This window comes from Orcinus orca, chromosome 11 (genome assembly GCF_937001465.1).
Source record: "Orcinus orca chromosome 11, mOrcOrc1.1, whole genome shotgun sequence".
NCBI classification, from domain to species: domain Eukaryota; kingdom Metazoa; phylum Chordata; class Mammalia; order Artiodactyla; family Delphinidae; genus Orcinus; species Orcinus orca.
The window spans coordinates 77,930,392-77,946,024 of record NC_064569.1 but is presented as its reverse complement, the minus strand read 5'-3'; the positions used below and the strand labels follow the sequence as shown (position 1 = coordinate 77,946,024).

The 15,633-nt window shown below is 38.3% G+C and overlaps 1 protein-coding gene across 3 annotated transcripts in view; it reads left to right on the top strand.

Moving 5' to 3' along the window:
* Positions 1-15,633, top strand: part of NTN4 (netrin 4) — a 110,352-nt gene that overhangs the window by 4,213 nt on the left and 90,506 nt on the right. The window lies entirely within an intron of this gene.

Sequence of the window (15,633 nt, the reverse complement as noted above, 5' to 3'; positions counted from 1 at the left end):
ACTGATTACTGTGCTTCTGAAGAGGCAAGAGTTACTGAGACAGCCTGTTCCTGGAGCCCATGCTGGTATCTTCCTGAAACTGTTAGCATAAATAGGAAGTAAATAAAAACAAAACCAAGGGAGAAAAAAATATGTTTGTCAGAAGGATACTTTTATATAACAGAGGAGTTTTACTGGTAAGATTGCAAGAGTGCATAGCAAACAAATGAAGGTAGTTTCTTTTAAGATGCAGAAACTCTTTTTGGACACACATACACAATAGTTGCAGCTTAGAGTCTGGGGTCTATCCTGGGTGCAAGACCATCTCAATATCATTCTGCAAAACAGCCTCCTTAGCTACTAGTCCAATTTCTGTATGGAATGTTTACTCTTTGTTTCATATTTCCCCTCTCCTAAGGGGGAAACATGTCTTTTTTAACTTGTACAGATGTACCTAGAAAGCCCTCCCCCACTGAGATATGTGAAAACATGGAATTTAGAGGCAATTGAGAGAAAGCAGATTAAAAGAATAAAATACCTTCAACATGTAGATCAAGAAATATCAATGCAGAAAAAAAGAGAAGAGAGAGTATAGTATTTCTAATTCTAGTACATGACACAAACACACAGAGTAGGTAAGTGGTTCTCAACAAGGAGTGATTTTGTTACCCCCCATCACGAGGGGGACATTTTTGCTGGGGAGAGGGACACTGTTGGCATCTAGTGGATGGAGGCCAGGGATGCCACTAAGCCTCCTACAGTGGGCAAGATAGCATCCCTCCCACTCCTGTTCCCAACAAAGAATTGTTAGCTCAAAATGTCAATAGTGTCAAAGTCGAGAAAGCCTGGACCAGGTGTTAAGCATATATCCAATGCATGTATTACAATGGCTTCAGAGACTAACATAATCATTCTTCTAGCAGTCATTTATATTACTGTTCACAGACTTCCCAGATGATTATATTTAGTAAACATTCATTGAGCCCCTACTATGTGTGTCAGGCATTGTACTCAGTGCTGCTAATTCTGTCTTTGGTTTGGGGGACAGGGGTGCTTGCCAGGGACTTGATGGAAGGACTGGCTTGGAAACTTCTTCTCCCTCCTACCACAGACCCATATGGACTTTTGCCATGTTACCCAGCTACTTCTTCTTCTGTGGACACTCCCCAGACCAGGAACAGAGTTGCTGGCACCAGAGCCGAGCAGGATGTGGTACAAGCAGCACACAGACTATTTTCCATTCTTAGTCTTCTTTCCATTCTTCTCTAAAGTTGGCTTAATATTGTAAACCTGCATGCACCCTGTCATGATGGACATTTTTAAAGATACCAGGACAGGAAAGAGACAGATAAGTTAGACTCATTGTTTTCTTCCGTGGAGAACACTTTGTGTTGCAAACAAATGAATGGCTTGAACTCTCAAATTGCTTTGGAATTGATCCACAGGCTCCTATCAGTTGCCTGCATCTCAGTGCTACTGGGCCATGTGTACCTATGAAGTAGCAAAAATAGAGTTTCAGTAACCAGATGGCAGGCATGCTTGCTTAGCAAATATCATATTGAATGTGTTACAATGGCCCAGCAATTACTTAGAGATGACTAAAGGAACATTTATTTAACCTGTAGCAGAGCAAAATCTTGTCTTCTTTAAAGCCAAACTACTTATTGTCATCAATGCTTACATCAAATTTCAAGCAGAGACTAAAATTTACGTTAGATAGATCTTTCAATGTGCAGTCACCTTTTATATCCAGTTAAAAAATTTTTTTTTACTGTAGTTGTTATTTCAGCAGACATATTTCAACGGCAAGAAAAACATCAAGGGCCACCTAGTTCTCTCTAGAGCATTATTTGCAAGTGTACATTAAACCATCATAGAATTTCTTCCCTTCAGAGACAGGTTTGAGAATGAATCTTTCCCTCCTGAGTTAGAGAGTAGAAGAGAGTCTTCCTCAAAGGTAAGGACCAGAGGAAGCCCCCTAGGAAATGATTATTATCTACCTCTCCCATGTTGCTTTGGAATATAAATTAGTGCTGAGCTACAAATTAATTTTTCAGTACAACCCTGTATCCTCAATCACTCTCTTTGAAAACTGAGTGATCAGAAAAATAAGCCAATTAATCTAGCATCAAATAAGTAGTCTCAAATTTCATTTACTCCTTATTTATAATACTATAGACCTGTATCTTCCTCCATTCTATATAAGACTTCTCAGGCTTTCTCTAGGTATTATCCTACTACTCAGACTAACATAAATATATCCCAGACTTAATTTGTTTCCATTATTCATTCTAAAATATTTCTTTGGGCTTTTAGGGCTCTAGAGAGTCCTGTAGTTTCATGTCTAAGAAATCAGATATGCCCACCTTCAGAGTGGAAGGCACCAGTCATCTGAAAAAGGACTTTAAAAATATAGGCCCGAAAAATCCACCCAGAAGAATACTTTTTAAATCCAAGAATAATTTTTAAATTTAAATACTTTTTAAATCCAAGTCAAATCTACTACACATAAACTTTCTAGCAGTTTCAAAGAATAGGATATGGTTATCTTAAAATGTGTCTCCTTTACAGGAGAGGAGATAGGCTCAGAGGTAGGGCGATTTGCCCAACGACATACAGTTAGTTAGTTATGTGGCAGCGCTAGGACTAAATCACAAGTCTTCTGACTTTAAGTATAGTATTTGTTTCAGAAAACCATGTTCTCTCTCCATTACCTCTAAGAATTGCTAGCAAAGAGCTATCTGCCTTTCTCCTCGCTCACTCTCTCACATTTGCTATTCATTTGGATGTGACATGAAGGTAAAAAAGAATTTGCCAGATGGCTTTCTCCTGAGCAGGAATGTCCTCTGAGATGTCAGTGGTGTTCTGGGAATGAAAGTTTCCATGGCCAAACCAGATTGGGAAACACTGACTGGGTTTAACAAAATTAGACATTTATAAGTATATAAATATTCTCATTATGTGTCCTCTGTCTCCAAGTGGGAAGTATAGGATGGGACATTCCCAAACTTATTTGCCCATGCAACCCTCTTTTTGCAGAACTCCGATGACTATCTTTCAGAACTCTAGAGATCCTCAGAGCACAACTTGGGAAATGCTGGGGTGGAGGTATTAAGTGCTCCCAAAATCCTGGTAAAAGGCACAGATGGGGAAGGTGTTGTTCAAGGGGTACGAAGTTTCAGTTATGCAGGATGAACAAGTTCTGGAGATCTAATGTACAACAGTATGACTATAGTTAACAATACTTTATTGTGTACTTGAAATTTGCTAGGAGGGTGGATCTGGAGTATTCTCACCACACATACCGAAAAGTGGTGACTATCTGAGGTGATGGAAATGTTAACCTGAAAGTGGTGATTATTTCACAATATTTATGTATATCAAATCATCAAATTGTACACCTTAAATACATGCAATTCTTAATTTTCAAATATACCTCCATTTTTTTTAAAAAAAGGCACAGGCAGATGTGGTGCTTGGCATGGTACTGGGAATGGGGGTGGGGAAGGGGGAGATAGAGAACAAATAACTAAGTAAAATATACAGTATGCCAGAGTGTGATAGGTAGTAAGGAGAAAATAAAACAGGGTAGGGGATAGGGAATGCTGGCAGGGGAGGGCTTGCTGTTTTTAAAACAGGTTGAAGGATTTGTGTTTGATGGAACAGACAGTGACAAGAACTCTGAGTTCCTGGCAAGTTTTCATGAGTGAACAAAATCTGTACTTAAGGGTCCCATTCTTTCAACCTGTTGATATGGAAAAATGAAGTTGTGTATTAAAATGACAAACACTGGTAAAAATCCCTCTTGCTAGTGTTTCTTAAAATGAGAGCATTTGAAAAGGAACCTGAATGTCATTGATGGAAAAGCACATGACTGATGAGTAATCTGAAGCCTGAAGAGAGTTAAGTGACTTGTCTACAATTACTCAGCTGAAATTCGTATTTCCTGACTTCTAGCCCAGTGCTGTTTCCATTATACTAGTTTGAAATTCCTTTGTACCAAGCTGTGTAGTGTGAAAGATACAAAAACTATATACATTCCTTTCCTTCGTAATCCTTACAGTCCAGTGGGTGAGAGATTAAATGTGATAATTTATGGACTGATTGATTAAATAATATGAGGTAGTGCATGATTAATTCCCCAAGTATGTTGTGAAAATAATGTGCTTTGCAAGATCTGAGTATCTGTTTGTCTCTTTAGGCCATTGAAAAGGATTATATTTCAATACCTTGTGATAAAGTCAGTATGGCACAAATGTGCAGAAAATGATAAATTAATCAGGTTTTTACAGGTATTTATATGTATAATGTCCTAGACAATATTTAGGATTTTTAAACTGAAAAGATAAAACAAAGTAATACATGAGTAGAAATGCTTTCTAAACACTACTCTTTGGTTAGCTACTTGTTTTCTTCAGTTATTGAAATGCGCTCATGCCTATTTTTTCAGCAGCATCAGTCATGAGTCATAGTGGCAGCTCTTATCTACTGAAGCTTTCCCATCTGCCAGGCATTCTGTAGAGTCCTCTGCATCCCTTATTTTCACAAGAACCCTGTTAGTTGGGTACAAGTATTGACCCCATTTTACAGACGAAGTACCTGAGACTTAGTGAGTCAGAGTAACTTGGTCAGAGTAAGTAAGTAATGAGCTAACCTGTGCCAGAGCTGGGATGATTAGCTTGCTTTAAAATTATTTATATGATTAGGTTTTATTATAACTCCAAAATTAAAAACAAAACAAAACTAAAACTAAATTGCTCTGGTAATTATGAAACTGTAAAACTTACAGTTTAATTGATAATTTGTAATATAGGTTTGTGAACTTTGCATAATAAAGTTAATTTTTTTTACATTAGATAGAAAAATAACAAGTAAAGATTCTTTGCACTTAATGTTACCCAAGATCATTTAAAATAAACTATATGGGAATGAGTATTACAGTTCTTCAGTACCATTTAGCATACTTTTTATTTGATTGATTTGTTTGTTGGGTGGAAGGGAAATACTTTTTATCTAGTTGGTAACCGCTTTAAGTAATTCTTCTAAGTTATTAATGTTATGCTTTGAAGCATATTCTCAGCTACAATTTTGTTGAACTTTTTTGAAAATAAAATGTTGTATATATTTGTTTAGAGTGTTTCAATTATCCACACCCTGGGGCTACTCCCTTCCTGTAGGGGTGAGGCTAGAGACTTACAACAGCACATTTTAAAAAATGGCTTTAGTTTAAGGAAAACCCACAGGATGGTTATCAAATAAAATTATTCAAAAGAGCTACATTAAAAATTCGAACAAACCCAGAAATTAAATCAATAAACTTTGACTTATTGATTTCAATGGGTGAATACCCCCCCATCAAATACCTTCTTTCTAGCTATTAAAAAAATCTGTTTAGCATCTGCTTGCTTCGTATTTGTTCTACTTGATGGTTTAACTTTGCCAGTATTTGGTTGTAATTTTCTGGAAACTTTGAGAGATCAGATTGCAAAATGCTGAGTTAGTAACTGATGATTCATATTGAAAAATTAAGGCCAGACAATGAGGAACAGACACCTGGAGGTCAGGTATATCTGGGCATACAAGGTAACTTCCTACCAAGGACCGGAGAACACAAACCAGGCTGGGAGTATTAGAGGTTGGGGGCTCTGGAAGATGAGGAAAATGAATCATGCCAGAGAATATGGAAGTTGTTGCTTCTGATCAGTAATCAGAATTGTCTGAAATGTCACTGAACGTAATCTCTCTCTGGTCTGCACTCCCATGCACTCTGGTCACTCACATGTAACTATAATATCATGTCCCCGTCTCTTCTATTCCTACAGTGGTCACTTCGTGAGGAACTTTGTCTCCTCTCTCCTTGTATTCACTCTGTGGCTCCCAGGCCCCCAACCTCTGAACCTAGCACAGATCCCCACAAGGCATGAATGTCCAGAGTACATGTGGAGAATACTTCAGGACAGCGAGGGGGCTGGTGCTGAACTGAATTATACGAAAATAACTGTAAAATGATAATACTGTTTACTAATTGTGTTGGATGTTACACGACTCTTAAGTATCCTTTCAAACTAGTCCTGATTCGTTCATTCTTCTTACAAATATTTATATAGTGTCTCCTATGTGCCAACTATTTTAGGAGTTGCGGACACACAGCAAAAAGTCAAAAACTGCTGCCCCTGAGATTACATTCTAAATGTAAGGTGCTAAACAAGTTAAGTAAGTAAAATATATGGAATGTTAGATAGTATCAATAATCAGTGTAAATTAAGAAAGAAAAAAAAAAGCAGGGAAGGGGGCTAGGAAGTAGGAAGGGGGTTTTAAATGTTTAGACAGAGCTCCCAGGGAAAGCCTCACTGTGACTTTTAAATTAGGACCTGAAGGGAAGCAGAAATGAGTCATGGGCATGTCTAGGGGAAGAGCAAAGGCCCTGAGGAAGTCTGCCTCCTACTGATAGGACTGTGAAGAGGCTGGTGCTGAAGCAGAGGGGTTGAGGAGTAGTATAACAGGTGAGGTCAGAGGTCAGAGGGATAACGGGGAGGAGTGGGAGATTATGTGGAGCCTGATAAACAGGTGCCCAGGATGGCCCAAATTTACACCTAGATCACTTAAATCCTGTTCATTATTTGTAGCATCCCCTTTCACTCTCAAAGAGATCCCAGTTTGGACAATAAGTTATTATAGTCATTGAGTTTTACTCTGAATGATACTGGAAACCAGTGGAGTCTTGAGCAGAGGGGCAATATGATCAATTTATTTTTAATAGGATTTCTCTGGTTTGTGTGTTAAGGAAAGACCAAAGGGGGAAGCAGGGAGACCAGCTAGAACGCTGTTGCAGTAATTCAGGCTAGATCTGATGGTGCCTGGACAGAAGGTAGCAGTGTAAATGGTAAAAAGCTGTTGAGTTCTAGATTGGTTTTATGGATAAAAGCCAACAGCATTTGCTGACAGGTTGGATGCAGGGTATGAGAGAAAGAGAGAAGTAAGCATGTTTTTAGCCTGAGCACCTGGAAGAATGGGATAGCCAATTACTGAGATGAAGAAGACTCTAGAGGGGACAGATTTGGAGAGGAATGCCAGGAGCTTATATGTGGACACGTTAGGTATGAGTTGCCTGTGAGACATCCAAGTGGAAATACCGAGTAGGCAGTTGGATCTGTGAGTTTAAAGTTCAGAGGAGGGTTCTGGACTAAATATATAAACTTGGGAGTCATCAGTGCAGAGATGATGTTTAAAGCCATGAAACTGGATGAGATCATCAAGGGAATGGGTGTGGATAGAAAAGAGGAAAGTCCAAGAACTGAGCCCAGGAGAGGATCAAAGTTAGTCCACTGACGCTGCCATTACCATAAACGCTTGGAACTGCCCAGGCTTATACAAGAACCAGTCTTACCAATCTGCGGGTTGGTAATTAAATGGTTGTTTAATTAAGCAACAACATGAATTCAAATAACATTGACTTGCTACAGTTGAAACAGAGGGTACAAATCTAAAATGAAAAGTCAGAGGGAAGGCATGAGAACTGCAACTTTAGGTTTTCAAAAGATGAACCGAAACAAATGAGGAGAAGGGAAAGCACTGAGCAGGTAATAAATGATGATAGAAAAGGGAGAGGGAACAGTATTGAAGGAGAATGATAACCCTTGAAAATATCATGCTGAAAGAGAAATGTTGATTTTAGGTGCTTTCAGATTTTAAGGGCCTCACATTCCATTTTATCTTGACTTATCCAACTTTTAATCTTCTTTTGACTCACAATTCCAGCTATAGGAGCAATTTTTTGGAATGATTTTTTTTAAAAGGCATTTTTTAAATGCCCCTGAGCTATTACAGTATTGGAAATGAAATTAAAATATAGCATTGTACACATTTTTTCTGCTTAGTGGGTTGTGAAATTTAATTTTCAAAATGTGATGGAGAACATCTACCTAAGGCAAGGGTGCTGTGCAGTTAATCCCGTTTATGTAGAAGTATTTACATTTTCACAATCTTGAAAAATATTAATGTTTTTATTAATGCTTATGTATTAATGTTTAGTTGTTCTATTAAGGAGGAGAAGAGAAAAGCATCATTTAGAGATCACAGTATAATGTGCCAGTTTCTATTATGTTGGGCATTTTGTACACATCTCACTTTATCTCTAAGAAACAAGCTCTTTTCCTGGATAGTTTGTCTTGTTAACAAACAAACAAAAACAAAACACCAACCCTCTTTCTATGTCCTGTTTCACTCGTCTTCCTAACTTTCCTGTAACTGACAGGAGCAGAAGTCTTTCAAGGCATCAGCTATGTTTGCCGATGTTACTTTACACTTCATAATCACAGTTCCTAAAACAAAACAAAACAAGTATGAAAAACATTCAAATGCCTTCTGCGTGACATCATTTGTGCTAACACTCTGTCTTTCGGCAGCTACTGAAAAAGGTTTCAGTGTTTTCAAATTAAATCAAAGAGAGAAAATGTAATCACTCCCTTATACTGTTTAATCTCCATTAAGAATTTGTGTTTCTTTTTATTTCAGCCAACCTGACCTTGCTGAGGTCTTTGAGGCTTTCCATCAGTTCCTTTTGTAATTGATGCCTACATTTTTCTCATATCCTGTGTCCCAATGAATAACCCTCTGACTCCACTCCCACCTCCAAATAAAAAGCAAAAGTAAATGGAGGCCACATCAACCACTTCTCTGTCAGAAGAACTAGGCACCTCACTCTCCAACAACCCATGTTCACCATCCCAACACACCCAAAGGGGAGGACACTACACTCAGCCTGTTGTAACAATAGCTCTCTCTCTGATGATTACCAGAGTTCAGAAGAACATAGGCCCACTGGGGAATCCTTTCTGGGGCAGGGGACATAGTGAAGAGGTATAGTTTGCAACAACAGAAAGGTAATCATCAACTCCTGCCCACATGCTCTATCAATCCTGTTTGTTACTTTTGGCCATTTTTCTTTTGAATTTTTATTTCTTCTCTTTAACAATTTAGTTATGTCACATTAGACCACTTCTTTTATCTCTTCTTTGGCCCCCAAATATCTATTTGTCTGCAAAAATGGACATGATACCTAGCCTGCTCCCATGATTTTCTCTCTGGAATCTTCTGTCAGTTCTCTCAACTCCATTGCCCCCTTGTCTGTCCATCACATCCCCATTCTAGATCAATTCTACTGTTCGCCTTCTCGCTCCTTCAGCTAAATAGCTGAACTCTAATGGGAAAAATAATAACACAATTGTGCTGAGAGATACCTCTACAGATTTATGTTTTCCAGCCTGAATTTGGTCCTCAAACTTCCCTGGAAATCCTTTTTCCGTCAGCTCCCTTTCATTCCTGCAATGACTCTTTCAAAGTGTCTTCTCCTCTCCCTAAAACCCTTTCTCACACCCATTGCTTGCTCTCAGCCAAAGAGTTTGCCTCTTACCTCACTGAGAAAATAAAGACCTAAACAAATAGCATCACTGTCTAACCCAGAAAGACCCATCAAGGCGAAAACTGAGATTCATTCTCGATTCTTTTCTCTTCTTCACCCAGCCTCAGTCAGTCCCCAGGGCCTGTCCCATTCTGCTACTGCAGTGTCTCTTGAGTACGTATGCTTCTCTCCATCCCCACAGCTACAAATGGTGGTGCAAATCATTTCTATGTATTATTGCAATGTTCTCCTGAAGGTTCTCTCTACTCTGTCTTGCTTGCTTCCCAATCTGTTCTCTATACCACACTCTGAAGGATCTTTATGAAATCTAACATGTCACTTCTCTGTTTAAAACCCTTCACTGACTCTCCAGTTTCCTCATAACGTAGTCCACGTTGTTTAATGGGGCACGCTAGGTCCTCTCTAATACCTGCTGCCTCAGCCTCTTCACTGCCGCTTATACCCCAGCCTCCAGCTCTATCTATTGAACCATCGTATTACCCCAAGGTGCCATGCTCTTTCTTATCCTCTGACCCTTGCACACATGCTTTCTTTTCCTGAGATGCTCCTCTTCCCAAGTCCTACCTCTCATCCACTTAGCTAAGTTGTCACTCAGATATTTTTGGATGGATGGATGAAAGGATAGATAATTGCTATTGATCCTTAAGGACTTTCCTTAAACTTCACCTCTTTCCAAAATCCTGGGTTAGGGGCACTATGTATGTGCCTTACACCTGTGCACCCTTATCACACGCTCACCTCTGTCATGGCGTTTATCGCATTGTTCTGTGAGCTCCTTAAGGCAGTCCAGACCACACTTCGAGAAACACTAGACTTGCATCTAACATGTTGCCTGCTAAATAGCTGTTTATCAAATATATGAACTCTGAGGCATTATTATTGTTAAGATTATCTATAATAACTATTTGTTACCTTTTGTTGTTCATCTTTATGGCAGAGCACCTAGTCTGCAGGCACACTAAACAGTCTGTTTGAGAGATGACTTGCTAAATGTCTGTTAAGTTAGCCATTTAGGAGGACAGATCCTAAGGCAGATAGTTAATTAGTACAATTTCTCAACAAGAACAATGTCGTAGCCTCCATCCCTTTGCAAACCCAAACCATAGGCTCTATTTCTAATCTGCAAAGGCCTGGTACAAAGGGTTGCAGTTTAGATGGAAAGGTACAAATCTATCAACACCTGTTGGAAAACAGCAGAAAGTGCATGTAAAGGTTAACTGGGGGATTTTGTTTAGTTTTTCATTGAAATCATTGGAAATGATTGAATAGAGGGCCTCATGCTTCTGCTCCTGCAGTGCTTCCAGCTGGGCTTCTTTTCACAATGCTGTGTTGGGTGCAAAGGTGGGGTTTTTTTGTGATTCTGGAAAACAATCACCTTATGACATGGCCTCTGGACAAACCTGTGCAGCTATCTGGTTCACTCAGATAAACTGCCAAAGTTGTTACTCCCTATCCCTAAGAAATATTATTTCAAGTAAGCCAAACCCCACTCACCTGCATTTCTAGAGCTGGGAGGAGAAACTAGCTTTGAAGAAAGAGGTTTAAATATTCTTTTCTTTGAAAAATCGAACCAAAAAAACTTAAAAATATAAAACTTGTAAGTTATGTCTCTTTCTTATTATCTGAACATCACTGTAGTATATTCCTGCCTTCAGGGAGCTCACAGTCTGATCGGGACTTTTAAATTGCTGTCTCTTAAAGTATAAAAAAATAATTGAAAGGTGGAGAAGGAAATTCCATGGAAAAGTGCACATGTGTGAAGAAGGTCAATGCTCAGAATGGTTGGAGAGTATGGAATGGTGGGGAATGGAGAAGAGAGAGGGATGAGGGAAGATGAGGCTAACCCTGAAGGCTCAGTTCAGATTATACAGGGTCTAGTGTGCAGAGTATTTTGGACTTGATCCTGTGGGTAGTGGAGATCAATCAGTAGCTCTGGGTAAGGATAACATAATCAGAACTGTTTAAGAAAGACAACTCAGGGAACGTTGTGAAAGATTCTTGAGCAAAACTTATGAGATTAAACTTAATAGTGATAAATTCCTCTTTTCAGAAATCAGCTGTAATACCACCAAAGAGGTGTGACTTATCAGCCATTCATGTGAAAAAGACCTGAGGGTTTCGTTTGACTGTAATCTCAATGCGAGTCAACAATACATCATGACTGCCAAAAAAGCTAATGCAGTCTTAGGCTGCATTAATAGAAAAATAATGCTCCAAACAAAAAGAGAATAGTCCTTTTGTTGTGTTCTCTAGTCAAAGCACAGCTAGAATATTATGTTCAGGTCAAGATATTCCTATTTAGAGAAAGCTGAGCAGAATTGGTGAGATCAATTAGAAACCTCATTATATCATGAACAATTAACTTGGGATATTTCGCCTGTGAGAGAGGATTTATGGATGTTCAGGAATTGCTAGCATTCTTCAGATGTTTGAAGAGGGATTAAATGGACTCTGATGCTTTCAGAAAGCAAGAGTTTGACCAAAGAAAGACTTTTAAAAAAACGGATGTATCCAAAAGACAAAGTGAGATCCATTGAGTTTCTCATCCCATGAAATGTTTCAGCTAAGGCTGAGTGAGCCTCTATGAGAGATGTTACAGAAAGGATTTGTGTACAGATTTGAAGATTTGTCTCAGGACCCCTTAATGTCTCATCCACCTCTGAATACATGGGTTATGCCATAGAGTGAGTAAATGACTTAAGAAAATTCTTTACATCCAAACTACTCCAATAGCAGGGGTCTTGCGCTGGATACTGCTTAGCTAGTCACATCAGTCTTCCTTCTAGCTAGGCAGGAGCCCTCAATTTTGGTGTAATCTTTTTGGAGAGATCTCATTTCTTGCAAGGTGAATGGGTCCTTCTTCTTAACCACTGAACATAAGAAGTCACTTAACTGCTAAAGAAAAGGGTGTCAGCAGAAAAAGAAATGAGTCCCTACTCTCTCTGAGTCTCTATTTTGTATGTATAGATGATATTTTATCTATAGCTTGTATTTCTAGATGCAATGTGATAGCATAAGTGTAGGAGTTGGAGGCCCATATCAGGTCCATCACCAGGTTCTGGTGGTTCTATCTCTAATTGGTTCTCACCTCCACTGTTACCACTTTAATTCAAGTTCCGCATCTCACACCCAATCCTCTCAAGTAGCTTCAATGGCTCTCTCTTTAATTTAGGGGTCTTAGACTCTTCATTTGTAAATTGAATCAATATGAGAAAGGACAAAATAAGGCACATATAAATGTGTTTTATAAATGGCTAAGTGCTCTATAAATGCTAATTATTATTAACAATAATATAGTTCAATTACGTTATTAGTGAAGTGCACTTTTAGGTCACTTCATCCAGTCAATCAGCAAATATTTGGATGCCCACTATGTGTCTAGCACTATCTCAGGCTCTGGGGATACAGTAGTAAACAAAAATAGACATAAAATGCATTCTAAAGGCCAGGCAACTGACTTACAAATAAATTTTTAGAACACAAACCACTTGTAAGTTAGGGACATCCTGTACTAACATTGGTTAACTGTCAATGTTTTTCAAGAGCATCAAGGGTCTACATTTTTGCTTAGTGCTTTTGGACAGCTATTTAATTAGAGAACACATCAGTCTTGGTCATTTCATAGTAGAGTGAATATAAAGAATTATATACTTTTTTTATTAAAGCAGTAGCCCAGTCATCTTCACAAACAGGCAAAAATAGACTAGAAGGAGTTAGATTTAGAGAAAAATGAACAAATCAGATGTACAAAGAACAATTCATGTCTCTTCATTCCATATTTAGTTCTACATATCTATTGTGACTCTATAAATTCTTTTAAAACTATATTATGAATGTCAAGTACAAGATAAAGAACTAAGTTTTAAAAGATATTTTTAGATGGCAAAGTTATGTTAAGAGATAAGTATGAGCTTAAAGTAAAACTTCTTATCAAAACTGAAAAAAATGTATCCACCTACACCTTGTTGGTATTTTGGACTCAAGGAGGAATCTCCAAGTGATCCTAGTAAGAGGTTGCTCTGTAGGGAACTCAGAGTGAGTGAGCAAAGTTCAGTTCCTGACCCTGGTCTGGATTCCCTATTTGGACTTGTCTTTATTGTTTTGTTAAGAATAGATACTCTTCATGACTTTGTGTGGTAGGTTTGTTGTTAAAATAAATGGTCTTTTAAAACAATATGCTTGAAAAAGTCTCTCTTGAAGTCCTGTTCAAGTTAGTCAGGGAGTTATAACATGTTTAAAAGATTATCAGTTTGAAATACTGTAACCAGAACAGGTGGGAAACACCTGTTTTCCAAGATGTATTATTGCTGTTCCTTTTTAGTTCTCCTTTTTAAAAAGCCCAGTTGAGAAAGCATTTAGCTACTTCTGGACGTTCCAGCAGGTGCCGTAAGTGTAACCAGAAGGCTATGTTACTTGTGGAGCTGGCCGCTAGTACTTTCATCCTCAGAGGCCATTTTAATCTCCTGGTCAGTTTCAACCAGTCACCTTCATCCCTTCAGCTGCTTATGGAGACAGGGGGAACCAATTCTGTTCATATGTACCTACTGAATATTTAGACTGCTGTGGCCACCCCCAACCCCGCTTCGTTACGTCAGCCTTACCTGCCAGTATGCCTGTCAGTTTAGGTGGTGTGTAACCAGAAATATTATTTTCTCATGAACTAAATAATACAATGACAGATACTACAGAAATATGCAAATAATGTTACGACGTTCTATTCAGATATAGAAGTGACTCTTCCCTTCCCCACCTCCCAAAATAATGACACTGGAATGGCAATCTTGCCTCCCTGTTTTACCGTGATTGTAGGTACGTGCTCAGTAGGCTACATAAATAATATTCTCATGGTGAATTCATTTTTTTTTTTTACTTTCATACCACTGTCCCTACTCATCAACTCCATTTCTTCCCAAATAGCTGTATTGAAATACTATAGGTGTTTTAAAATCTGAATATTCCTTAGGTTACAGAAAAACCTTTGAAATGCATTTGGATTGAAAAAGAATTGGGAAGAAATGTTCAGCAGTAGAGTTTAGAATTTGTTTGACATCTTAGAGGGGGAAATGTGAGGAAAATAGTGTCATCGGTTGCTTACATATATAAATAAAACAGAGGTCATTTGCTACCTAGCCAGAGTGGTAAATGGTCTAAAAACTACATGATATGAGACACTGTAGATATTTTACCTGGAAAATGAAAGTGAAGTTGGTGGCTGCCATTAAATGTTTGAAGGACTTGCGTGTTGAAAGTAAAATAGACTTATTTTGTGTAGCTTCAAGATCAGTATTAGAAGTTACAGAGGACAGATCTAGCTTAACACAGAGGAACTTTTTGATAATTAGAATCATCAAAAAATGAAATATGCTGCCTGATGAGGGTGTGGGATCTAAAAGAGAACAGATGGGTATCAGCCATTCTAGAGGAACTTCCAGCATTGAGAAATTTGGTTAAACGGCCTTACGTGCTCTTCTGATTTAAAAAAATAGTATTTTGGGCTGTTTTCTTACACCGCTTTTAACAGAGCTCGCTCAATTTTCAAGAATTCGGGAACAACTGAAATCCTACGCATGACTGATTTTTCTTATTCAGTTTTGTATCCAGAGTACCTAGCACAGTGCCTGATACAAAGTATCTCCTCAATAAATAATGGTTGAATGAATAAATGCTTCTTTGATTAAAAGGCTTAATGTCACATAGACCTGGAATTTTATCTTTAATCACAGCTCTGTCATCACTCAGAAATGACACTGCTGATAAGAGACACAATTAGGATTTATATTAGCCAAGCTTGCAATCTATCCAGGTTGGAAATGTCTTTTTCTTATCTAAAGTATGAGAAAAAAACATTTTTAGAAACTGAAATGAGATTTAATTTGTTTCTCTTTGGAGGTCAGGATTTTTGTTATGGGCGTTCATGCTCTGTAAGCTCAATGGCTTAAACATCCTGAAAATTCTGTATTTCCAGTTCTTCTCTATAAATCTCTACTCTGGAGTGGAAGGAAACATAGACTAATTTTATAGTATTTATTGTTTTCCATCTTTTTAAAAATTTTTTATTTATTTATTTTTGGCTACGTTGAGTCTTCATTGCTCTGTGCGGACTTTCTCTAGTTGTGGCGAGTGGGGGCTACTCTTCCTTGCAGTGTGCGGGCTTCTCATTGCAGTGGCTTCTCTTGTTGTGGAGCATGGACTCTAGGCGTGCAGACTCAGTAGTTGTGGCTCGTGGGCTCTAG